The sequence below is a fragment of the Archocentrus centrarchus genome, chromosome 10 (assembly GCF_007364275.1).
Source record: "Archocentrus centrarchus isolate MPI-CPG fArcCen1 chromosome 10, fArcCen1, whole genome shotgun sequence".
Classification (NCBI taxonomy): Eukaryota; Metazoa; Chordata; class Actinopteri; order Cichliformes; family Cichlidae; genus Archocentrus; species Archocentrus centrarchus.
In genome coordinates this window covers 37,187,219-37,214,438 of record NC_044355.1, presented here as the reverse complement: position 1 = coordinate 37,214,438, position 27,220 = coordinate 37,187,219, and positions in this window count along the sequence as shown.

Below are 27,220 nucleotides of genomic sequence, written 5' to 3'. Positions count from 1 at the left end.
CTTCATTAAAAAAGACCTAAATTAAAGACTATGAATCTAAATCTGACAGATTGCTAAAGCTAACTTGACAACAGAAGCACATAAATGTCAATGAAAGGTGGGTCGGAAAAGAAATGCCTCAAATCTGCTGTTAACTGAAGGGAAATGTAAATAATAATAGTTTTTTAAAGGGTTGTAAAATTTTTACACCAATAAAAGAATTGAATATTCTGCTGCCCACTTTTAAAAAAATCAGCATACGTTAGGTTTTGTGTTGTGCATTTATGTTTAATACATTTTTCTGATAGGTATACTGTATACATATTTTGTTTTTCCAATGAGTCGGACTTTCGTGAAATGCAGACTGGTTGTAAAGGGGGCTGGGTCACATGTTGATGTAAACGAGGAAGCCCGGGGCTCCTGAAGACTTGGATGATCCCTGAGGTTTTGAATAACACAACACAGAATGACAACTCTTGGCAGGAAGACCGTGGGGATGAAGAGACAACAAGGCGCTGCTGGAGGGAAAGAAAACTTTATTTTCTTAAAGAGAAAAAAAAAGTCTTTTATCAAAAAATGAGGAAAAAAGGTTTGAGCAAAAAAGGAAATGAATCAACAAGAGGTTTTAAAAAAGGAAGGCGAGAGTGAAGCAAGAACAGTGAAGCAGCGGTAGTGTGAGGAGTTCTGACAGCAGTGGGATCATAAAGATGCTGGACACGTGAGTTATTTAGTTATCTAGGCGTCAAACATTCATAAGCCTGTGAAAACTAAAGAAGGAGTGTTTGTGTGGAGGAGAAAATGTTTATGTGCCTTGATCATCACTGACTCTTTAACCAGTAAAGTTAAAGAGCCAGTCCTGAATAACCATTCAAATGAACCTTTATTAGCCTTGTTGGCCAAGCATTAACAGCGAATCACACAAACCACCAATTTCTATCAGTGTACCGTTTACTATGTAATGAAGAAAGAAAGGAGATGGTTCTGCCCTGTTATAATAGTGTGGTGTTATTTGTTCATTTTTAATCTTTTCAGTACTTAGAATTTGCTCACCTTGTAGCTGCTGCAGGCTGCAGTGCTGCCATAGACATCATTATAAGAGAGTGATGAGACTTAGAGAATCAAGAGTTCGAATATGTGGGATAATTCCAAAGCAGTAAATAATGCAGCAAATGGTTTTACAAGTAGAAATGGGGGTGATGCAAGACAAGAAAGATGTCCATTTTTTGTCAAAAAATGAAGCTGGGGGGCTTGGGGTGGCGGGTGCTGGTCCTTGATTGGGTGGCTGGTCTTCTCCATGGGGCTCGGGTGCGGGGTCTGGGGCCTACTGAGCCAGTGGAAGCTGGCCCTCTTCTTCCGGGTCATCCTTTTTCTTCCCGGTCCTATACCCCCCTTTCCCCCCCGATCGATCATCAACCTTACGACCTAGGGTGTCCTGGTGCCATGTGCACTTATGGACATCCTTATGTTTGAACATAGTGTTTGTTATGGACAAACTGTGGTTTGCACAGAAGTCCAACAACAAAACACCATTCGGGTTCAGATCAGGCAGGCCGTTCCTCCCAATCACGCCCATCCAGGTCTCACTGTCATTGCCCACATGAGCTTTGAATTCTCCCAGCAATAAATAAGGTGGCGATTCATGGAGCACCCACTGCTACGTGAATCGCCACTTTATCGTGGTGGAGGGGTTTGTGTGTCCCAGTGATCCCAGGAGCTATGTTTCCCGGGGGCTTGTCCCCCTGGTAGGGTCTCCCATGGCAAACTGGTCCTGGGTGAGGGTCCAGGCAAAGAGCGGTTCAGAAGACCCCTATGTTTGTAACAGCAAGGGAACAGTTTACCCTGCCCAGGATAGGGTTGCCGGGGCCCCACCCTGGAACCAGCCCTGGGGAGGGAGCTCAAGGGAGAGCGTCTGGTGGTCAGGCATTCGCCCGTGGTGCTCGGCTGGGCGCAGCTCAAAGAGGTTACATGGGCCCGCCCTCCTGTAGGCCCACCACCCGCAGGAGGCGTCGTAGGGGTCGGGTGCAATGTGTGTCGGGCGGTGGCCGAGGGCGGAAGCCCTGGCAGACCGATCCCCGGCTATCGAGACTCGCTATTGGGACCACTTGCCTCTCCTTTTTTAATTGCATTATAGTCATAATTCACAACACATCCCGATATACACAGGACCTTGGGAGACAGGCATGTTACCTAGAGGTTGATGAGATAGGACTGCTGAGGTGGCCCCACTCAGTTCCTCACTGCGTCTGCCCCTCAATTTTAATTGCACCTTAGACATTAGGGGTTTTGAGGGGACGGTGTGGGCGAGCATGACGACTGGCAGTTGGGGCTCGGGGCACAATTGTCCCCTCAATTTTAACAGCACCCTATACACCTCATACATTCAGAAACATAAATACATACAGGGGTTGAACAATGAAACTGAAACACCTGGTTTTAGACCACAATAATTTATTAGTATGGTGTAGGGCCTCCTTTTGCAGCCAATACAGTGTCAATTCGTCTTGGGAATGACATATACAAGTCCTGCACAGTGGTCAGAGTGATTTTAAGCCATTCTTCTTGCAGGATAGTGGCCAGGTCACGACGTGATGCTGGTGGAGGAAAACGTTTCCTGACTCTCTCCTCCAAAACACCCCAAAGTGGCTCAATAATATTTAGATCTGGTGACTGTGCAGGCCATGGGAGATGTTCAACTTCACTTTCATGTTGATCAAACCAATCTTTCACCAGTCTTGCTGTGTGTATTGGTGCATTGTCATCCTGATACACGGCACTGCCTTCAGGATACAATGTTTGAACCACTAGATACACATGGTCCTCCAGAATGGTTCGGTAGTCCTTGGCAGTGACACGCCCATCTAGCACAAGTATTGGGCCAAGGGAATGCCATCATATGGTTGCCCAAACCATCACTGATCCACCCCCATGCTTCACTCTGGGCATGCAACAGTCTGGGTGGTACGCTTCTTTGGGGCTTCTCCACACCGTAACTCTCCCGGATGTGGGGAAAACAGTAAAGGTGGACTCATCAGAGAACAATACATGTTTTACACTGTACACAGCCCAAGATTTGCGCTTCTTGCACCATTGAAACCAACGTTTGGCATTGGCACGAGTGACCAAAGGTTTGGCTATAGCAGCCCAGCCATCTATATTGACCCTGTGGAGCTCCTGACGGACAGTTTTGGTGGAAACAGGAGAGTTCAGGTGCACATTTAATTCTGCTGTGATTTGGGCAGCCGTGGTTTTATGTTTTTTGGATACAATCTGGGTTAGCACCCAAACATCCCTTTCAGACAGCTTCCTCTTGCATCCACAGTTAATCCTGTTGGACGTGGTTCGTCCTTCTTGGTGGTATGCTGACAATACCCTGGATACCGTGGCTCTTGATACATCACAAAGACTTACTGTCTTGGTCACAGATGCCCCAGCAAGACGTGCACCAACAATTTGTCCTCTTTTGAACTCTGGTATGTCACCCATAATGTTGTGTGCATTGCAATATTTTGAGCAAAACTCTTACCCTGCTAATTGGACCTTCACACTCTGTTCTTACTGGTGCAATGTGCAATTAATGAAGGTTGGCCACCAGGCTGGTCCAATTGAGCCATGAAACCTCCCACACTAAAATGACAGGTGTTTCAGTTTCATTGTCAAACCCCTGTACATTTATCTAATCAGCGAGAGGGACACAGGTGGGTCATCCTACACCCCTATTCCCTACAATTTGCCCAGGATGGGGTTCGGATGGGGCTTCGTGGGCCTGGCTGGCAGTGTCCTGGGTTTGCTGTTGGCCCTGGGAGGGTGTCCGTTCACCCCCACTTTAGAGGGTGGGTGGATGTGGATGAATGTGTGTCCTTGTGCATATGGGTGAGTGAATGCATGTAAGTGTGTGTGTGTGTGTGTGCGTATGTTTATAATACCTTGTGGGGACAATTTTCCTGACATATACTACGTTGTGGGGACCAATTGCTCCTTGTGGGGACTGGAACCTTGTCCCCACAAGGGGAAACCCTGTTTTTGGGTCAGGGGTCAGAGTTAGGGCTAAGGTATGAATTGAGTTTAGGTTAGGGTTAGGGTTAGGTATGTGATGGTTAGGGTTAGGAAAAGGGTAAAGGTAAGGTTTAGGCTGTAGAAATGAATGGAAGTCAATGGAAATTCCCCACAAAGATAGCAAAACACACTTGTAAGATAAGATAAGATAAGATAAAACTTTAATGATCCCACGACGGGGAAATTTGTGCATTACAGCAGCTCAATACAGAGAAAAAATGAAAAGGATGAGTAAGAACAAATAACTAAACTAAAAACTAAAACTAAAATTCAATAGAATAAAATAAAATAGCAAAAAACTATACACATATACATAAGCACTATATACATAAATATATATATCAGTGTCAATGTGTCAGTGTGTGTGTGTGTGTGTGTGTGTGTGTGTGTGTGTGTGTGTGTGTGTGTGTATGTATGTGTGTGTGCGTGCATGTATGGCTGGACCTGGGTCTGGACCTAGTTGTGCCTTGCCTTCCTGTTACTCCTCGCTGGTCACTCCTGTGCCCCCTGCCCCTCCACCCCACTAGGTTGTGGGTGCCTTGGGGTTCCGGAGCAGGACCGGATGTTCTGGCGTGGGTGGTGGTGTTAGGTTCAGACCACCGTTAAATAAAAGAAGACACAGATACTCGTAGTGATCTTTTTACCTGCAGGGAGAGTCTCCGTCAGCCACCACTCGTGTGTGTCTCAGAGAGAGTCTGACTTCCTCCTTCCTGCTGGCTCTTTTATTTTAGCATCACGTGAGTGTGTGGGGGTGTGTGTATGTGTGTGTGTGACATCAGGAAACAGGCGTTACCTACTTTCCTCACCTGGAGGGTTTGGGTATGTACAAGTATGTTTTGTCCTTACAATCCGATTGTCATGTGCATGTTTATGATGAACACTTCCAACACATTGCGATATACAGAAGAACAGTTAAACATTTATCTATTCTTACAGGTAGCCTGCTCCCCTGGGGTTTGTGGTTCAGGGCGGCTTTGGCCTCTTTGATGTGTGTGTGTGTGTGTGTGTGTGTGTGTGTGTGTGGGGGGGGGGTGTTGGGTGGCTCTCGGGGGGCTGGCCTCTGGGGGGGCTGGTTTCCCATTGCCTCGGGTTCTCTGGGGTCCTTGCCCCTTAGCTGGTGGGGCTTCATCTGGGACCCCCTTCTCCCGTCTGCTGGGGTGGGCGTGCGGTTGTCGCTGGAGTGTGTGGCCATGGGTCTTCAATGCTCTTGATGGGTTACAGGCAGCCCGGGTGTCCTGGATCTTTCTCTATCTGTCTCTGATTTCTGGCGGGCGGAGCTGCGGCATTCCACACCTCGTTTTTTCCTTATAAATTAATTTTTCCATTTTTTTTTGGGGGGGGGGGGGGGGGGGGGGGGGGGGGTTGTATTTATTTTATTTATTTATTTATTTATTTTTTTTTACAAGTGCAGCAGTTGATGAACTATTGTGGTTGTTATGGGAAAAGTAACAAATAAATGAATAAAATAAAAGGACAAACATTAACAAGAGAAGCCTATAGAGAATGTATAGAGCTCATCTTGGAAGAGTAAATATGTCTGGTATAACAGTGCATTCAGATCGCGATTCTGGTTGCAAAATCTGCCAGACATGACACGCTTGAAAAAAGATAAAATAAAACAACAACAAGTCTAAAGCATTAAACATGTTCCACAGGGAAACATCAGCTAGTGAATAATGCCACAACACAGTAAGTCTGTTTACAGGTAATCCCTGTTAGCCAAAAGATCAGGCATCAGGCTGCTGTAAATGATCTGTATCAGATATGTGTACTATCCCTGGACCTTTATGATGAGAGGGGAAGTCCAGTGTTGCCAGCGCCTCCGTAAGGAAAGTAGGTACTGGCTGTTGCTAGAAGACGCTATAGGATGATACGATGTCATCACCTAATTTGTATAACTGGTCATTTGCAGGCAGTTGCAATCAAGGCTGTAGGAAAGGAACAAGTGAACTTTATGAAATAACTTAATGACTTTAATGCTTTGCCTACACCCACATTACATGAATCAATTTTGTCCTGTATTATTTAATATTAGAATATCAAATAAAATATCAAATTTAACCAGTCTGCCACTCTGGCAGACTGTACGGTATCAGTGGTGGCTTTGCGCACACACAATTCATGTGCAGTGTGGACACGGAGTGGAGTGTGTGAGTCGCCACTGTGCTGCGCGAGGCTACTATGACTGCCTGTCAGGGAGGGCGGCACCCACTGCTCGCTGAAGACAGTAACTGCAGAAAGATTGGTGCTTTAATTTGCAGCCACCAAAAATCTCGGGGAAAAAAAAAAAAAAAAAACCTTGTCGCTAGTCACCTTTTTGAGAAAAAAAAAAAGGAGGTTTATCTGAAGCGTACAGCTCTGCCTGTGAGTCACAAGAAAGCTAAAGAGAGTTGGCCTTAAAGGGAGAGGAGCAGCTTGTTTCAGCCCAGTTTAAAATAAAGTTTAAAATAAAGATGATTATTTTGAAATGGGAATCATGCAAAGCTACTCAAAACAAAGTCTGCAAGCAAAAATATGGACCTGGAAATATCTCTAAGCCTAGCTGAAGCATATGTGACATACCTCAAAATACACGAGACTCTTGACATCTGTGGGAAAGTTTTATTATTTTTTTTCCTTTGGCTTGTTTCTCCTTTTTTGATATCAGGAGCATTGTGTTACAATAATCAGATCAAAAGTGTTCACAACAAAACTATACTGCAACCTGCCACATTTGAAAGCAATTTGAGAGCTACTGTAGACAACCCGAGACACAGACTGTGTGAGATGTAGCTGAGTCTGGGACAGTGAGGAAATGGCAGCATTTACACTGAAGGTTCAGACATGCAAATTACTTTGATAAATGAATTGTTAAAAAATTATAAAAAATTATGAGTGGATGTTGCAATTCCAAACCACAAATGGATTTTAGATGTGTCCAAGTGGCCGAGGAAGAATTGTTATGCAGACAGGCACGAATGTAGGCTTCAAAAGCCGCTGCTTAAACGAGTCAAGTTCAACCATTGGGTCTCCCTCTCTCTGAGAATTAGTATCTCCGGACTTTAGCTTCTTTCTGGTCCTCTGCTGTAAAGAGTTTCACTCGTCTACTCGTCTAATGGATGTTTATAACTGTCTACTCTTCCATTTGGTTTTGGAGTTCACCCTTTAACACCGGGCGATTGCCGCTAAAGCACCCGTTACCTGCCCCTACTAGCCGTGAACAGCTGGTTAAGACCGAGCATATCGCAGCTGAGCCGGCTGATCAAAGGAACTTTGAATTACCGTAATTCCACGACCGTTTGTCCTACCGGAAAAATTCAAACAGTTTCTGTAAGCTGGGAATTTGCCCTTCACACCCAACAAAGGGTTATTGTACTGTAGTAATTAATTACAGTAATGGCGGCACTTTTGAAGTACACTGTGTCACCGACAACATGTTCAGCGTTATAGGGTTGAAAATTAAATTGGTACCGTAACCAGTTTTGTCTTCCAGAGAAACCAGTTCATACTGAAGGACATTCTGTCTAATCTGCTCTAGGCAAAAATTTGCTGTCATTGAACTTTTCAAGCCATCATTTTTAGGGTTGTTGCACAACTCACTGTCATGTACTCTGGAGGTTGGCTCTGCTACATGTGCAGTGAGTATCTCTGTCTCTGCACTGAAACCCATTTGTTGTGAGAACTCATCAACAACTTTTATTTATTCCCCATTTTTCATTTCCCGTTCAAATTTCTGTTGCCTTGTCTTACTGCAACTTCAAATAAACTGTCACTGACCAAATCCAAATTAGTCAGAATCTGGTGACTATCATCACTAATCACTAATAGCATTGCCATCATTTTAAACATCAGTATCTGTTCACCATCATTTCCTCTCACTGTACTCGGGTTTTATTATGAGGAAGCTTCAGTTTCCAGCTACTAGACTGCTTTTTGCAGCCGGTTTTACTGCGCCACCACTCTGACAGCCATTATACAACAAACTCCCACCAATCAGCTCATATAACAGCCCTCCTACTCCTTCCGTTCAGCCAACAAGAAGCTCGGGCTACCATTTCACTGTGAACCTGCCGGGCCCACGCCAACCCAGAGGTCACTCACACCAACCATAATGCTGCTGTATTATGGTGAGAGAGGGCAGGGCCATGTGACTCCCACACAGAAGTCACATGATTGTCTGTAACATGATTAGAAGGAATAAAAACAGCAGTAATTACTGAGTTTCCTCGCTATGAGACGCCATCAGAGGTGCTGAACTTCGACTTCCTGCCTTCAGGAGAAACAATAGTTTGAGGAAAGAACTTTTACTCTTCACAACAAACTGATGAAATTATTTTATCAAGAAATAAATTGCACTAAGGCCAAACACTTGGACAGTAGCCAAATTTTTCAAATTTCATACATTCAACCTTTTGAACCTGTGCTCTGGCAGGTTCAGTTTAAAGAAAACTGTTGATATTAAAAAACAAGTAAACATACAAAATAAGCAAAAATGTATTTTGAGATGTGTGAGAAACACAGCAGGTGGGTGGAAGTCTTTCTTCTTAAATGACAGAATGGGAAAAAGAAAAGATGACTTTAAACTGTGGAGAGAAGGAAAACAACCAGAACCCAAAAAAAAAAAATTACGCTGATGGTCAACTGGTTTTATATCATGGAAATTTGATCAAGTTACAGTAAGCTGCTAAAAGATCCTGTCAAGAATTTGTATTTTATACATCAGATGAATGTGTTCATTAATGGAAGCTGAAAAATGTGACTCTTAAAACAGAATTTAAGAAAAAAATATATTAATGAACCACAAAGACAATGAAAGAGACAGAAGCAGCAGAAAAAGTAGAGAAGCTTGAAGAGATGAACAAAAATAAAGCGAGACAGACTGTAAAAGGGAGAAGCAAATTGCAGCAGAGAGAAACAGAGAGCTAATGAAGTTTAATCAGAGCTGGCAGTTCCTAACGAGATGTTTTTGTGTCCTCATTACGTCAAAGCGACTCGCTTCGTTAGAATGAAAGCGAATCCGACCTCAGAGAAACCGACTTCCTGTTAACTGCTTCTTTTCTCCCATCAGAGCCCCGTCTGCTGTCCCCATGACTGGCAATGTGGTGATCGAAGGTTCAGAAAACACCTTCGGTTACTAAAACTCTGATATAAAAACAGAGAGATCACGCTTAAAAGTATTTTGTTCCTACTGTACGTTGGGTGGCACTGAGCTCTAGATTTTTAAAAAAAATCCCTGAGTTGTAATTCTTTCGTTTCACCTCTGTATCAAATTAGGCCTGCAGCATTAATGACTCTGTTGCTCTGATAAATATTTTCTCATTTTATTGCAGTATCACAGTCTTGAAATCAATCTAAGCAGTTAATCAATGATCTAAATAGTGCAGATGAAGTTTTTTATCTATTAGTAATGGTCAGAGTGATATCAATGGCTATTTCAATGCTAACAAAAAAAATTATAATGAAGAAGCAAACAAAACAGAAACATCTGACTAATGTCTGAGCTGTTTCCCTATCAGGCTAAGACATTTTAAATCAATTTTTAAAATAATCTGAATTGAAAACTGAGGAAATCTTTACACTGCAGAGGCTACAAGCAGGATTTTTATTGTTTAGTTTTCCTGATTGATATTAGATACGTTTTTGAGTTGAGTGTAAAAAAATGTGTTTAGCTGGACTCCAAAAGGATACAGATAAACAAAAACGTGATGATTCATAGCCATTAATGCTGAGCGGCTGCATGTGTATTTGGCACTTTGATGTTTAGCGCCATATTAGAGAAGTCTTTTTACTCCAGCCTTTCGTTTTGTGATTTTTTTTTCTGTTCTTCAGCACTTTGAGAATCTAAGAAATAATACTACCCTATAATAAGAGTGTCTCTGACACATACAAAGAGACAGGCCTGATGTGTATTGTGCAGCAGTCAGTAATGCTGAGTATTTTCTGTGTTAAATAGGAGGCATGCGGGGAAGCAAAAAAAAAAAAGTGAAAAATACCAATTAAATGTTTTGGAGGAGGTGTTATGACCTCTTTGGTTCCCTCTTCCTGCAGTGCTTCATCACTCCGGCAGCTCTCTGAGTCTCAAACGGTTTTAATAAGACCACAACTTCCCCCTTATCGCTAATAAAGCCTCTCAGTCTGGAGCTGCCAGATCTGCTGAGAGGCTCTTTTTTCTCACCACACACATTAAAACGTCCTGATAAACTCGACAGCATGAAAACGGTTCCTCACACAGACGTCTGCGGGCTCTGCCGTGTGTGCGAATCTGGTTCAAAACAAACCAAAAGTTCTCCGGCTTACAGTTAGTGAACGAATAACAGATGACTCAGTGAATTACTTTAAAAAAAAATTATTCACACCTTCCAAACCCAGACACTATTTCAAAACCAAACTTGCAATACAAACTGAAAAAAAAAAAAATTTTAAAACTCCAGTAAACCAAATAAATCTTCTCTAAATCCACAGCCATGAGAATAGCAACAGCAAGGCCACAGAAAACTGTATTAATGCACTACATATAAAAACAACTTTTCCACAATAAAAATTATTAGTCAGTAAATATTTGTTCACAAATAGTTTCCCTGAATATTTATAAATATAATTATTGTTCTTTAGCGCCCATTGTTTTCTTCAGTAAGGGACAGTCTTCCTTTCAGTCCTGCTGCTCCACTCCCACCACTGCCAAGGTAATGCTGAAGAGGCACCACAGCTGCTCACACACACACACACACACACACACAGAAACATGCCGACACACGCGGCACAAAAAGAAAATCGCAGCGAGGCCTTGAAGCTTTTCTCTCGCCGCCAGTCTTTCTCCTCTTTAACACATCATTTATTGAAGAACAGGACCAATCAGATGTCAGCACTCAACACTTTTGACCTTCATCCTTGCATATCAGCAAGCACATTCACAGAGATGAAAGTAGCTTGTTTGTGTGATGTTTCAGACACAGACTCCTTCAGGTTAGTTTTTTCTCTCAAAGTTATTTTTTCCTCTTCAGTGGCGGCTGATGAGTCATTTGCCGGTCTAGTCACGGAGCAGCGTTCAGATATCTGTCTGACTTCAATGAGCAGAGTTTGATTGGAATTATTGTGCCCTGATCCTCTGACCATTGTGACCTCTCACCCCAACATTATTGTTTTCCTATGTGATATCGATAAAGACTCCTGCAGCTCTTGTTTGTCTTCTCTTTCTAATCATGATCTTGGAGTTTGCGGGCAGCACTCTGCAGGCACGCCGCAGGAAGCAGATCAGGAATATTTTGCATTCTTTTTGGTTATGGTCGGTTTCTGCCGCGCTGCCAATATGCTGTGGTCAGACAGACAGTTTGTAAATGTGAAATGTATTCTGGGAAGCATTAAGTCGATTTACCCTAACCTCTTGCTCCACCGTTGTGATAGCATGCTGTTTGGCCAAGAATTTGACAAACAAAACTTTATTTGAAAATTGTAGTAGGTTCAAAGTTTCCAAATACATCAAATTATTCAAGCTGAGTTTTGGAGAAATGTGTGTAAAATGATGCATAACGTTTCTAATAATCTGAATTTCTTTTGCAAATCATAAAAAGCATGCAGCTGTTAGAACATTTATGTCAAGCCGAATTTCTTACATCTCCTCATCAGTCATGTTTGGAAATACACTCCATATTTAAAAATTGTAGCACTCGATATTAATATTAAAACTAGAAGAGCACTCAGTAGAAAGCATACCTCACCCACCCCAAATTTTCTATGTGCCGATGCTTCAGCTAAATTTTGTGTTAGTTGCACGTCACTGGCTTTACTTGTTACTGTACTCTTTACAAACCTTTCAATAACTGACCTCTGCTTTAAGTTGAGACCTCCTCACTTTGGTGCATCCTGTGATCCACACAGGTACTGTCAGAAGTCTAAAGGTCAGAATGTGGTAGACTTGAGTGTGGGGGCGCTTGTATGCAGTGAGCTTGCAACTTCTCTCCAGCTGTCACAGGCGAGAGGCAGGTTGCCGGTCCATCACAGAGCAAACTGAGACACGCCGGCAAACACACATTCTCACATACACACATACGACCAACTTCAGATTCACCACAGAATCTGACGTCCTTTTCTTTGAACTGTGGGATGAAGCCAGAGTACAGCGAGAGCATGCAAACGCCACACAGAACCGGACCATGAGGTTCTAACCACTGTGAGGCTGCAGGGCCGAACTCTCCCATTGCACTGTATGTTTTTACTTTTTTACTTTGAGTACATTTCTGTACTGTTTCACTTTTCCTTAAGTAAAGAATTTGAACGAGTACTTCAACTTTTTTTTATCAGAAGTACCTGTATGTAATTCTCCTTAAAGTTATTCACAATTAATATCACGGACACTGACTGATGGATGCGTGCTGGTTCATCTTGTTAAGCTGAATTAAATTTCACTCTGAGGGTGTCCAGTTTTTCCTTAAAAGAAGATTTTCTTTAAAGCTTGTTTTTCACTTAAATGAACCAGACTGATATCCCTGAAAATCACAGGTGCCCCCTGCTACACAAACTAGCTAGCCAATACTACCATTAGCTATAAATGCCACTGCTCTCCTGCCTCCTCAAATATGGGCCAGTCAATTTAAATAAATGACTAAATAAAAAAAGATCACAACAGCATGAAAACTGAAGCCCATAAACCAGTGAGTAACACTGAGGCTGTGTCCAGCTGTGGGTTTACTCGTCCTTTCTCAGCCAGAACCTGTGAGCGCTCTGCTCACACTGTATGTAAGCCGTGCATCGTTTCCTTTACTGCTCGTTTGGATGTGGCAGTTATGTGTGTTTATTTATTATTATTATCTTATCTAATAAACTTAAAATATCACTTCAGATGAAGACAGCCTGCCTCAGCTGTTATCTCTGGTTATTTGTGTGCCACTTAATATATCTGAAGATTTCCTTGATTACGTTGTTATTTATTTTGTTACCTTCCCCTTTCTTTACATCATGATGACATGTAATTGGTGATGACAAAAAGTGACAAAGGCAATTTTACTCTGCACAGTTCTTAAGCTCAAACTGCACTCCTAGCTTTCACGCTTAATTGAAGTTGATTATGAATCTGTTGTATTTGTTTTAGTCGACATTTTATTAGGTTTAACCTTGAAAGGAAACTGTTCAGGCCCATCTCTTCTGACAGTCTGCAGTATTTGAGTGCCTTAATTATTACAATAAGAATGATGAACAATTAGACTGATTTTTTTTGTTTGTTTGTTTTTTTAATAAATAAATGTGTTGCTTTATGCATTTCTTTAGCAGTTGTTTGCTGTGACTTTAAAACCAAGTTACATCCTAAATGTTGCATTTTCCAACAACCCTACTAACTATATAATGCAGTTTTCCCTTTCCACTGGAAGTAACAAGTCAGCACTAAGCACCAAATATAAGTATGACAAAATATGACATGATAAACATACCTGCAGACATAAACATGCCGGCATTGTCACAGTGAGCATGTCAGCATTTTGCTCAAAGAACCACGGGGTTTGAGGGCAGCTTCACAGAGCTGCCACCACCGCTCTGGAATCCTGAGAGACAATTCCACAAGCGGCTACACATCCAGAAATATTTACTTCCTCTCTCTGTGCCGCACACACACAGCTGTGCACGCTCGCTCAGCCCCACCCTGCCTTTGAGTCCTCACTGTGGAGAAAGCGGAGGCTGAGAACGACCAATTACTCTGCAGAAGTTGTGGGATCGAGGCGGCAGATTAAGCGCTCCTCTTCATCTCACTGCTGTGTGGAACGGGTAATTAGGTGGCTGCTGGGAGGCTCTCTGGTCTCTCCCCTCGCCGTCGGGTTTTGAAACCCTGGAGGACAGCGGAATATGTTCTCCTCCCACGGACACGGTGCCTCAGTGTAGTTCTGTCCCCATTCTTAATGTGCAACACGTAGAGCAGCACAGACTTGCCTCATGTTTCTCAACGGCGCCACGTTTAAATATTTCTGCGCAGAGACGGTCTCTGCCCAACACAGCCTGTTACCTGTTCGACAAAAACGCTGCTGTTGGTGAAATCGATACCTGCAGAGACAGCAAAATGCAGCTGCTGCTCAAAGAGCAAACACTGAGTGAAATGCCCGGTGCGTGTGTGTGTGTGAGCGTTTAAAATATTCAGGTTGGTTTGTTCAGGCGTTTCATCGAGTTTGCATCAGAAAAGTGGATTTGAAAATGAGCCGTGTGACAGAAGGTCAAAAGAGGCACAAAGAGAATCCGCATGTGAAACCAGATTAGGATTAGAGCTGCTTTAAACTCATTTCACACATTAGAATGTGAAGCTGATTCTGTCAGACTTCTGTCATTATATCATGAAAGTCACTTCTCAGGACACACAGGGAAATGCAGCATGTTGTTCCTGTGCTGCAGGCAAATGTGTCACCGAAAACTGTTACATTTTTCTTGAAGCAGTTTTTTTTTTAGGCATCATTCAGTGTGACTAAATTCTACTGCAGTTCGTTCTCACGCGACAAGTCAGATTGTGTTTCTGAAGCCAGAGATGTTTAACATGTTTAAGGTTTAAAGAAATTCAATACTGTATTTTTAACAAAATTGTAAACTATATGAAATATCCTGGCAAAAATCTAAGAACAAAAAGGTCAGGGTCTCAATGTTTCTACTGAGTCAGGCTTCAGATGTAGAGCTCCTCCTGAGTCAGGTCTCACATACAAAAGTTTTAACAGCAGAATCTCACATAATATTTCCAAATGTTATAAAAATTAGGGGATCGGATTTAATTGAAAAATGAAGACACTATAAGAGTTTCATGAGCTAAACTTTTTTTTTTTTTCTGATAGTCATTCCATTTTTTTCCATGCAAAGTTTAAAACATGTTTAAAAGAATAAACTACTTTTCTCTCTGTGTCTCCAGAAGAGCATCGAATCAGTGTATCCAGAAATGTCCAAAGTGCTGTACACATTAATGCAAATATAATTTTATGAAAATACAGTTAAATGACAGAACTTAACGCAACATGTTCGTGTATGGTTGTCTGTTGCTGTGTTACATGGATGGATGGATGGAAAAACAATTCAATTTACCGTATATATGTAGCACCAATTCACAACGGCCACCTCAAGGTGATTAAATTGCCGGATTTAAAGATCCGGCAATTTAATAAAAGCGTAACGGTAGAAAAAAGCAGATCTGATTATCAAAAGCTCAGATTCAGTGTGTCAGCTTTTAACTGAAAGTATGTGGAGTTTACACTGTCTGCAAGATTTAAATGAACAGTCATTTAAATTATATGCATGAGGTACGATCCAAGTGTGGAGAGTGTACAGATGTTTGTTTCATGATGGAGCTGATCAGGCTGATTGGTTTAGTTTCACATTTGACTCAACAGTGTGACTTTTAAAGTAAAGTTACATCTTGGCTGTGGACTTTCAAACTTTGCCCTCAGCCATCTGAGGAGCTTCTTGGAACATCAGAGGACATTTTGAGGACATCTCCGGACATCTTTTGAGACATCTCGTGACAGTTTGGGCTGGAGCGGATGTGCTGGTATGAAGATAAAGGAGCGCGTCCTGAGGGATCAGGCTGCACTGTCTGGACTTCAGCTGGGACTCATGGCAGCAGAACACAGGCTGAGCTTGGCATTAATATGGATGTCCACCAGGCGCCTTGTCCTCTGCCTTTCTGCCTTTCTTTGTGCCCTGCCACGGTTCGCTGTGTGCCAGTGAATAGCATTAACAGCATGGCAGCAACCTCCAGCCATGCCAAGGTCATTAATAAACATCCTCAGATGGCTCCATAATGACACTCTACAGTCAGACGCGGCGGTTTGGAGAGTGTCGAGATGAGTTGTTGCCACACACAGCTCTGTTTGCCTCACAGTTTACAGTGCAGGGCCTTACTAACTTCACTGACAGCTGCATTCAACAAACTAACTTCTACTGCTGCTGTGACTGTTGCACCACTTTGTGACTTTTCCAGGAACATTTTTGGAACCACGTGAAGTTTACTTTTAGTTTCTTCTTTGACTCAGGGACAGGAAGTTAGTGATTCAGAATCTCTTGGTGGTTTCTGTTTTCACACTTTAGATTGATCAGAACTCTAAAAACAGAATCTACACAGTCAGCTAGTTGGAAAACTAGCAACACATGTGGCTGGATGAAGCTGTACAAGGTAACTATAAAAGCTCCAGAGCTCTCTTAACCCTTTAGCGTTTCGTTTGAATGCAATCGCACTTTGCATTACTGTAATTATGTGACCGTTTGTACTATCGGAAAAATTCAGATGGGTTCTGAAAGCTGAGAAATTGTGTTTTGCGGCCAACATGCTGTCATTAGGGTAACTCCACTCACGCTGTTGCAGGACGCCTGCAAATCCACTCCTTTAACACTCTCACACACACTCATAAACACACACACACAGTGTAGCAAGTGGTGAAGGCGTGGACGTATATAAATGTATTTCAAACGTGTCAGCAAAGATACACTTGGTGTTAAAGGATTAAACTTGAGAACTGACTCTCTATTAATACCCACAAATGCCAAGATAATGTCCACTGAAAATGTCATTGTCTTATAAAAATGTTATTTCCATACAGCTAAACTACACTGTTAGATAAAAACAGACAGCCAGTAATGCTCACTTTCACACCTACAGCCAATTTAGTATCACCGGGTAACCTGTGATGCACGTCTTTGGACTCAGGACCTGTCGGGAACTCGTGTGGGAACAGGGAGAACATGCAAAGGCCTGACCTGGCTGGTGGATTGAAACCCAGGACCTTCTTACCGTGAGATGACAGCATGAACCACGGCACCACTGCACTGCCACAGTTTATATCAAGGGTAATATATTGTTTAATAAGTGAAATTAAAGGCAACTGTGGCTATCTGTATTGCAGAATTAAACCATGGAAGCGTTAAAAAATACACAACTTATTTGTTACATCTTTTTGCTAGTCAGTCTTGCCATTCTGTAGCCATCTTGGTCACACCCCCGGGCACTTGTGAATAAAGAATGCAGAGAGAGACATAACTTTAATTTCTTTTAATGGCCATTGGCACCTAAATAGAATTTCCAATCAAAACACAAAGACCTAAAAAAGTGCACCAACCTAAAATCTTATTACAGTAACAAGTAGATATGTGTGCCACACGCAGAAAAATTGTCGACTTTAACTGTGTGCTTGAGTGTTTTTCTAGTTGAGCTGTTGAGTGGGCCTCCAGGGCCAGCAGCATCACAACTGCCATCACTGCCAGTGATTCTCTTCTATGCTGGATTCTTTGAGTGCCCTGTCTCTTTCTTACAATGCCTCTGGTAATAGCCAGTGGTTATAGTTATGTAACCCTGATTTCTTACTTTGGTACTGTTCCCTGGCTCATTGGGCTGCGGGTAACATGCTGACTACAGTATCTCCTGCTGCAAACACCAACATGGCAGAACAGTGTGCACTCTAGGTAGAAGTAAACTGAAGAACTTCGTGTACTTTGCCAACGTCAAAATTTACAGTCAGGTTTGAAAGATTGCAGTCGGGTGTCAGCCACAACACATACTAGCAGTCAAGTTAAAATATCAGAATATTATTTTTAATCCACTACATTAGTTTTAATGTATGACATTAATGTTTTATAATTCTACTGACATTACATCTATCTGCAGTTTGTTTGCACAAGTGATTTTCATGGAAAAAAACTGACAACAGCTGTTGTTCATTAAATGAAACGATGAGGCCTAAATTTTAAAAAAATGTATGAATTTTTGAAATTTCAAAGATAAACCGTACATTCATGTTTAAGTTCAGTGACTGCTTCTTTATTTATTGGTTGAATTTTTTGAAACTTGCTACAAGTATTCATTGGGAAAATCTATACCAAATACTGCAGATTAGTTTCTGATTTTTTACAGTATTTTTAAATTTTCCAAAATTTTCAAGAAGCACTGTAGATGGAGGTTTAACTTCAGTCAATACTCTTTTATTTTGTTGGCAAATTCTTCTGAAACTTGGTATGAGTATCCAGTGGGCAAAGGTCTACAGAATATTGCAGACAGATTTTATGGTTTTTACTTTATTTTTTTTACCAATTTTTGAAATTTGTAAACAATAAAAAAGTATCTGATCAATGATGGTTGACCTACAGCCAAATTAGTTTCCATTCCGATATATTACATATTGTACAAGTAAAACATTTGACAGCTGAGCTCTGGAGGCCTCTTTTGTGTCTCTTTTGTCTTGACATCACTGATAACGCTCCTGTCTGTACTGGCTGGATAAACAGGCTCAGCTGTGTCTAGAGGTAGCAGAGTCTGTCTACCAGCACCTCCAAGGACCACCGATGATCATATTCCACTCCAGAGTATTTTTTTTAGGGACAAACACAGATGAATGTAAGTAGAAATAAGTGCTGGTCATGTAAAGACAGTGTCATTACTAAATGTGAATATAAACATAATTAAAGTGTGATTTTATTTATATTAAAATAAAAGAGTTTTGAACTTGTCCGGTGGAGTTTTGATCCTAGTTTCAATTGTAGCAATAAAATCAGTTACAGTATGTCAAAGTTAACTTATTTTTAATTTATTTATTTTTCCCCAGCTACTTCGTTTTCTAATGGGGAGTCCCTCGGTGCGCTCTCCTTGGAAACAATCAATCATCTTCTGCCCTACTGCATTCATCCACCATGCAAAATGTTATTGAATGGCGGTGATAAGACAACCAGCACACAGATTGATCTCCAAATCTAGTCTCTTCACTGTGTGTGTTTATCTCAGATAGAAGAATATTAACCACCTCGCCATCAGATGTCATAATATCTGTGTCTGAAAGGAGAAAATCCATGTTATCGATCTGCAGAATGAGCGGCTGCTGCAGCTGCCAGTCAAGTTGATTGATGGACCTGTCGACCAGTGGCGGTAAAGGTTAGGGTGGGCGGGGCCACGGGAAGTGAGACTCCCCGGCTCGCTGATCGATCGGCTGTCTGGCAGCATCAGCGGCTCCCTTCATCTTCCGTCATTAGTTTACAGTTTCTACTGATTTTTAAATATCAGCTGTCGATTAGCTGAAACAAATGGAAGCAAAGTTCAGTACAGGAGGGATTTTAACCCAGACTGCAGAGCAAAGTACCAGAGGAACTCAGGAAATGTACATCAGAATAATGCATATTATGGTTAAATTACAACATAGATGTGGAAAGTAAATTGTGGTGCAAAATGTCATTGGCTGCTCTCCTTGATAATATATCCATTTAAAGGTGGTATTCATGGATAATGCTGATGCTAACAAGGCTGATAATTAGACATGGAGCGCATGTTGCACTAAGGTCATACCAGTCGTTACACTTGTCAACACGATGATATTCCAATCCATGTGTAGACATTAGTGCATTATTAGAAATACTCATGGCACAGAACACACCCATCTTTCATCCTGCCCCTCATATTGATTTGCACCTGTTAGCTTTTTTGACTGCAGCTTGCAGCAGACTGAAAAAAAGCAGCGATGGTTGAAGAGACGAATAAAGCATTCAGGGAAAAAAAAACCATCCACATTGCGCTGCACAGGTCACATTTCTTACCTCTGTAGCCCAACTGGTTATCAGGTAGTCATGGATATGGCAAAAGCACGTTGTTCTTTGGTTTTTGTTCAGTTATCCTGTTTGTGTGGGGGTTTGTTTGTTTTGGGGGGGTTGTGTTAGGAGAACATTTTTAAAAAAGTCAAATGATTTTTCTCTCGTTCTTTGACACTGCAGCCTTTGCCAGCAGCTCTCAAAATGACAGATGACCTCAGTAAAATGTGTGTGTGTGTGTGTGTGTGTGTGTGTGTGTGTGTGTGTGTGTGTGTGTGTGTGTGTGTGTGTGTGTGTGTGTCCAGTATGAACAGAAAGAATATCCACAGCATCACAAATCCATTCAGGCCCCTGACTGTTGTTTCAAGACAGATTATAATCTTATAATTATAAGGATTATAATTTTATTATTTTCACCAGAAGGAATTTAGTTTTACTGACACAGAAACGATATTTATGTTAATTGATGAAGGAGAGTCACGAGCAGGATTTTTCTGTTTTCTTTTTTGGGGCAATTGTTTGGCCATTTAATACTTCAAATGTGTGAGGCACCGGGAAAAGCCAGCCATAGACGCAGACACACAAACAGCCAAGCAGTGATGCACTGAAGGACATCTGGACTTTCCAACGTTTCCCATGTTTGTTGTTATACTACAAATATCTCGCAAAACTATATCCAAAAATGTTCTTTATTGAACAATTTCTGCAAATAAACAGCACACGATTTTGCATGAAACCCTCGTCCAGCAAACCTCTCGCCTACGAGGGGAAAACCCTCAGCGCTCAGCGCGGCCACACATGATCTGACCAATCAGCTAGCAAAATCTGCCACCTTACTGATGCTGGAGACTTTTTCATCTTTCGCCTGTGGCAATAACGCTATGTGGATTCCGATCGATCAGCAGTTTCTTTTAAACCTAGTGGAGCTTATATTAAGTTTAATCATTTATGAATGTGCTACAAGTGAGTATTTATCTGTATGCATCATTACTAAACCACAATTATTCATAGAACGGACACAGTTTGACATTTTCAAGTTAAAAATTCACAGAAAACACACTATCATCATTTCTTTTAGTTAAATTGAGCAGCTGATAGATGAACATAAAGTGAGGAAGCAGGAAAGCAGCCTGGTAGCCTGACCTCAACAGCCATCAGAATCCACACAGCGAGCCTGTGAATCTCACTGATCATCAGTTCATATTTTACTTCTGAAGTCTAACGCTATACAAGGCATCAGACTAAACACATGACTGAATGACTGAATGATACTGTTTGTCATCTGTTCCTGAAAGTTGTCTGTTATGAATCTGTTGTTTCACACCAGTAAAAAAGATAAAGAAATAAATTAGTGTACATGGCAGCTGCTGCTCAACAGAAATAAAAGGCAAAAAAGAAATTATTCAACATGAAATGCTATATTTTCATGTATGAGCCTCCAGATATCTACAAAGTTTAATATATCATAAACAAAATTAAGCTGTTCCTACATTGTAGGTGCAATGTTTCAGCTGGGGGGTGACTAATTTTGGAAATCATCCTTGTGAATGTTGATATCGTGATAATTTCTCAGTCCTCCACAGAAACTGATAGCTGCAGCTCCAGATGGCTCGACGTGGTTTCTCTCTTTCTCTCTCTGAATGTGAAGGCTGCAATTACAGAACAAACCCGATGTGATTCATCTACTTTCTATTTCCAGCTGCTGCTTGCACACTCACACCTTCAACACATTCACTCTTCCAGTTTCCTGTTTGCTCCTCAGAGCCACTCTGAAGTTCACCAACTAACTAAAACAGATAGCAGGCTCCTAAGCCACCTCTCAAACCACAACTTTACTTTCATAGGAAACTTGTGCAACATGACTAATTAGACAAAAAAACAAAAACCTTTTGTTTAATAAAGGAGGGGGCACCCTGAGATTTGTTCCTCCTGTGCTACGTGTAGCACTGTTAGCTAATAATAACTGATGGTTCACGGCTGACGAGCGATGCTAATGGAGAGGGGGCTAATTGTAGTCGCCCGGTCACGGCTGTGAGGAATGTCTCTGGCAGGAAAATGAACTTTATTCTTAAATTACAGGGCCCTCTGTGGCGGACGCGCCTGTCCTATTATGTGCTAATTAGCAGACACTTGGGACGCTTTAGCTAACGAGCCTGGGATAATTTTAACCCTCCACATGGCTGTGAAGAGACATGCAGCACAATGCACAAGCACATACAGTCAGAATGCGAACATATGGCTCAGTTTACATAAAACACGTGTGTGCGCACGCACGCACACACACACGTTCCTATACTTTCACAGGCCCCCACCATGCACCAGCTTAGCTGCTGCTGTGCTAATTGGCTTGATGTGGTTCTGAAAATAGTATCTGTACAATCCCCTGTCTGCCTTCAGAAAAGATCATGCCCTTTCAATTCACAGTCCCAGCAGGCTGTCAATAGGAAATGGCTGTGAATAAAAGGGGGCGGTTTAAAGGTGCATTTCACCTGAAATACACTTTCACTGTCCCTGTACTTAACACAAAGTACTACATGTATTTCTTGTTCCATTCTCTGTGATCACCCGCACAGTTAATGTTCTGAAATATTACACAAAATAAGAAATACACTGTGACCACAAGTGGATAAGTAGTAACTGCTAACTGCTTTTTTTTAACTATATTCTACATTTACTTTAAAAAAAAAAAAAAAAAAAAATGGTTGACACAGGACAGCCTGATCTGCCAACTGAATAACTGAAATGCTCCATGGGAATTGTCTTTAACTTCCCTACTGATGTCTTTAAGTCTACATGTCTGTAATTTATTTTAATTGGACATTCTGCCACAAGTCTGTTGTGCTGCTGATTCAACCAGGAGATTTTCATGTTTCTTAATATTGTCCTTAATTCACAAAGTTTAAAACTTTTACAGCGACTTGGCACCCTGCAGGACTCCCATCACACCGCAGTAATCCCACAGCAGTACCCTGCGCTGCGAGTCATTCAGACATCGTGAGCCGGGTTCAGTGTGAGCCATCGTGGCTGCTCACCACCACGAGATGATTCAGTGATAGTCTGCGTTTAATTGAAAGGACTTAGCTCGACTCTCAGTGTGATACTGCTCAGAGATCAGAGGGTCACGCTGTTTGATCAAAATGAAGACACACATGTCAACTGCTGTGGTGAACTACCAACCCGCTGCTGGTTCTCTCCGTGACCTTTGACCCACTCTGATCCCTCTGGGTAAATCCACTGTGCAAACAGTGATGAACTCAACATGTAACATAAAATATTTCAGGCTCATGGACCAAATCAGTACGTTCATATTTTTTAGGCAGTAGCTTGTAACAAAAATCTGCATCATGGTGTTGTTCTTTTTGATTCATTAAAAACATTTGTTAATGACAGTTTCAGCCTGGTGTGTGTGTGTGTGTGTGTGTGTGTGTGTGTGTGTGTGTGTGTGTGTGTGTGTGTGTGTGTGTGTGTGTGTGTGTGTGTGTGTTCAGCTTTACTCTGCTCCCCCTCTCATCTCTTTGTGTTGGACTTCCAGTCCACCGAGCTGCTTTTCTGATCTGCAGCAAGCGGCTTGACAACCTTTTGCTCATCCGAGGAAAATTCCATTACAGGCTGTTAGGACATGAGTAATGGCAGTTCTCCGGTTAACCGGCTCGGATGAAAGCAGACTAATGCTCAGCCATCGCTTTGCCTTTCACAGACAGATATTTGGCTTGTGTTTGCCTTCCTCTTTGCCTCATGCCTGAAGGAAAAGCGAGGAGCGGCCACTGCATCAAATCCACCATCTTCAAGAGAAACAGTCATCTATTTAGACTGCCCACCATGAGTTTCTGACATGCTTCTTAACCCTCCATAATTTGAGGACATCTTGTGAACTATTAGGCACTATGTTAGGATTTTCTTTAGCATCTAAAAACAGTTATTTCTAATAATCACAGAATTATAAAAGAAAGAAAAACTTCTAAATAGTGATTTTTGTAAAGTTAACAGCTTGGGCCTGAACCCACAATACAGATACTTTCAGAAAAATGTCTGCATGTTTCAGTGTGATGTTGCATTCATTGTATTTTACTGCTGCAGGCTGAAGTGGACTTACAGTAAACAACTGTTTGAATTCACGTTATTTAATGAAATCTGACAGGACAGACTTTTCAAAAATGACATCACGGTGTTTGTGTTGCTAAACAAAAACCACAGAATAATCAAAAAAGTTAAAAATAATTAAAGTTAAAAAGCCAGAATTATGAAATTGTCAAAATCCCTTTTTCTCTGTCTGCCTTCTCTCCATGGATCTGTGGACTGGTTTCCCTGTGTTTGTGAGGTCCTCCCACAGGTGTGGCTATTCAGTGGCTCCAGCTGGCTCTCTGGGTGGCACACCTGCCCTTCATCACCTGAACACTCACCTTCAGGATTTAAGGAGCAGCTTTTTCACCCATCTGTTACCAGATGGTTACAGCAGTTGCTTTGGGCTTTTTTTTTTTTTTTTTTTTTTTTTTTTTTTGCTTACCTGTGATTTGCTTTCTGATCTTCTTGTGTGAGGCAACAATCTGCGAGCTTTCCTCAGACCTCGTCTTTCTTAAACTTCACCAGCCTCCTCACTCCCCACTGCTGCTTGTGCTCCTCACTGCTCCTGCCACAGAAAGTCTCAGACCTAGCCTCTAAGAAAAACCTTTGCCCAACCCAAACCTTTGTGAGTAAAACTCCCAAACTCAGCATTGTGCCGTTGAGCCTGCCATTTATAGTTCAGATCATACCAGAGGTTTGGGGCATTTTTGAGAACAGATACATTGTCTTTTTTTCCTGCACTATTTTGTAGCTACTTTTAAAGATTTTAACAAAGAATTACAGTTTAGAAGAATTCCATTCTTTTGTATTCAAAAATATTAATGTAATAATAAGAATAAAAAGCACCCTAAATAACTGTAAAGAATTACATATTTTCTCCATATGTCAACTACTATGTTGCATAAAAAATTTTCTCAAAATTCTTCTTTATTTAATGTATTTAAGTAAAAGGTTCTCTGTTGTATTTATTCACTGTTGACTGGCAAACTCACACTGAAAATAGGAATTTCAAATTCAAAATAATAATTTAAAAAATAGAAGAAGAAGCCCAGTTCACAAAGGTTCGGGTGTTTCAGATATTATGATTCTCTGTGGGCTAAAATCATGTTATTGCATCCATTATTGCAAAGTATAATTTGATTAGATCCTGATTAATTGCAGGAGTCATAAATGGCATTATAGACTCTCTGATCCTGACTCTCATGCTGCAGGAAAGAAACAGAGTTTCAGGCTGGAATTTACTCTCTTAAAAGCATGAATATCATTCATCAAAGTCCTTAAAAGTAAATTTCATTGATAGGTAATATTTATCCTCTTCTTTAATGTACCATACTCTGCTTGCATTATGTGGTCATATCACCTGTCAAAAGGCTTTTTACAAGCATTCTGTCTTATTCGCCAGCAGAAATGACTCAAGTCTGCAGAGGCTCAAGTTTGTATGAAGGATGAACTTTTAGTCAACATCACACCCTGTTACATCATCCACATGCAAACACAGAGGAAACAGGCATAAAGGACCAGGATGTCTGCTCTTTTTCTCTGCCCTGAGGTCCATCAAGCCGCAAAAAACCCCCAAAAAAAGCACCATAAATGGAAGAAGGGGCTGTTGGTGTGTTGCACGAGTTGTGGTGTAAGAGGAGGTTCATGGGTTGAAAAATCAATCTCTCTCTTTTCTGTGTTTCTGTGTGTAGTTTGATTCCTCTGAAACAATTTGATTAAAGTGCCTGGTTCAGACTGAAAGCTCGACTACATTTGCTTATCATTCCCTTTGAAGTCCTTTTCCCACCCAGCAACGCTCTTTCCTGGAGTCACGGGTGTTTTCATCATCTTTTCATTATTTGAAAGGAGAAAGCACAAAAAACTGCCACTATCTCATTACTTTCACAATTACTCCAGTGGCTGTCAGAAAATACAGCCTAATCACAATCAAAAAAGGGAAAAATGTTATTGTTTGATCGGATTTTGATCTGGCAGCGCCTCGTTGCTGTTTCAAACACCGGCTGAAAGACTTGATTTCTTTTACTGCTGCTTTCAAAGGAGTCTTTCATCTTCAGGATTTTTTTGACATAATTCACAAGTCAATCTGACTGGTTGCGTGGTGCAATGTCAAGGAAGGTAAAGCACATTAGAGGCAGAAAAAAGTCGACATTTACCACAAAAAATATCCATCACGAGGGAGTCATTTAATCCGGCATCGAGTCATAAAAGCTTCTTTATCCTGAGAAAACAAGTGAAAAGCCGCCAACGGAAAAGAAACTTATTCAGATGGTTCAAACGCTGATTAATTAGCGTTATTCAAGGATTTTTTGAAATTGGCATAAACATGAAAGTTGAAGAGTGAATTGGCTTCAAAAAATATCCGAACAAACTAGAACAGCGAAGGAAACACAGTCCCCACAAATACAAAGAAGGCATTCACAGTAAAAAGTAGAAGATAGTGCCAAATTAACTCTGCAAATCTAATCATGTATATTTATTTATTCATTCCAATAACTGCTCATTTCTGATCCTTTTTCCATCACAAAGGTGCAGATATACAAAAGTGTAGGAAAAGAAATGCTGCAAAATCATTCAGTTCAAAAATGGTGCCTGTAATGCAGTAAGACATCATGTGATCACTTAGATCTGACTGGACATCAGTCATGAGACACATGATGCATTCCTGGTACAGCTGGATCTGGACTGCCGCCATCCTCACTTCCTGCTTGTTTCAGGGGATCTTTGTCTCCGGTTCAGTCTTTAGTAGTGACATTCACAGACTGAGGTCATGTCCCTGATTTGAAACTCAAAAACATTTCAAAATTGTGTGCTCCAAAAAACTCTGGTTGCTTTTCCTGTATTTTGGGGAGTATTTTCCTGCTGCATGATGAAAATACATCAAGTTTGATGCATTTGCAAGAGCAGCTAAGTCCAGATGTTTCTGGCTTAGGGTCAGATGTACAGTAGATTTGCCCCTCATTCATTTCTCTGTTTTAGGCTCTTGAAGGCCCCTGGCCCTCACCAGCCTGCTTAAAAATCCACCTCTTCTCATTGGCAGGCTTTGCTGGCACCTGCGAATGGATAACACCAGCTGCTTTTAAGCACCACCTTATTTTCTGGTTGTTGTGGAGGTTCTGAGTGCATCAAGTAAATATAGTAATGTAACATCGTGATTCCACTTGCCATAATAACTACAATTTGTTATTCATGCATCTGTGAAAGTTTATTGGCTCAGTAGCGCTCTCTCTGGCAGTTCATGAGAGACGTGCTTGAAGTGGGTTGTCGCGCTCAGCACTGTATACTTTTAGTATGTATTAACATCCGTGTGTCCACTATGAAACATTTAACATGAAACCAACATGAAACATTGTAACTTATTTAACTGCTAATAAGAAGAAACAGCTAAAATAGCTAAAACCGTTTAATACACTGGCTAGGCTATCTACCTAACTTCTGTGTTAGTCTAATAAGCTCTTCTTTTGTAGTGCGCTGTGCTTGAGCTGCCATAACAAGCCGGCCTCTGAGCACAACGTATTCACAAGCCAAAGATAACCCAGTCTGACAGGAATAAAATGGCCTATGTCAGCATGGTGTGCAGTGTGTCCTTAAAAAATCTGAGGAAACTGGACACATGGAGGAAAAGCAGATGAAC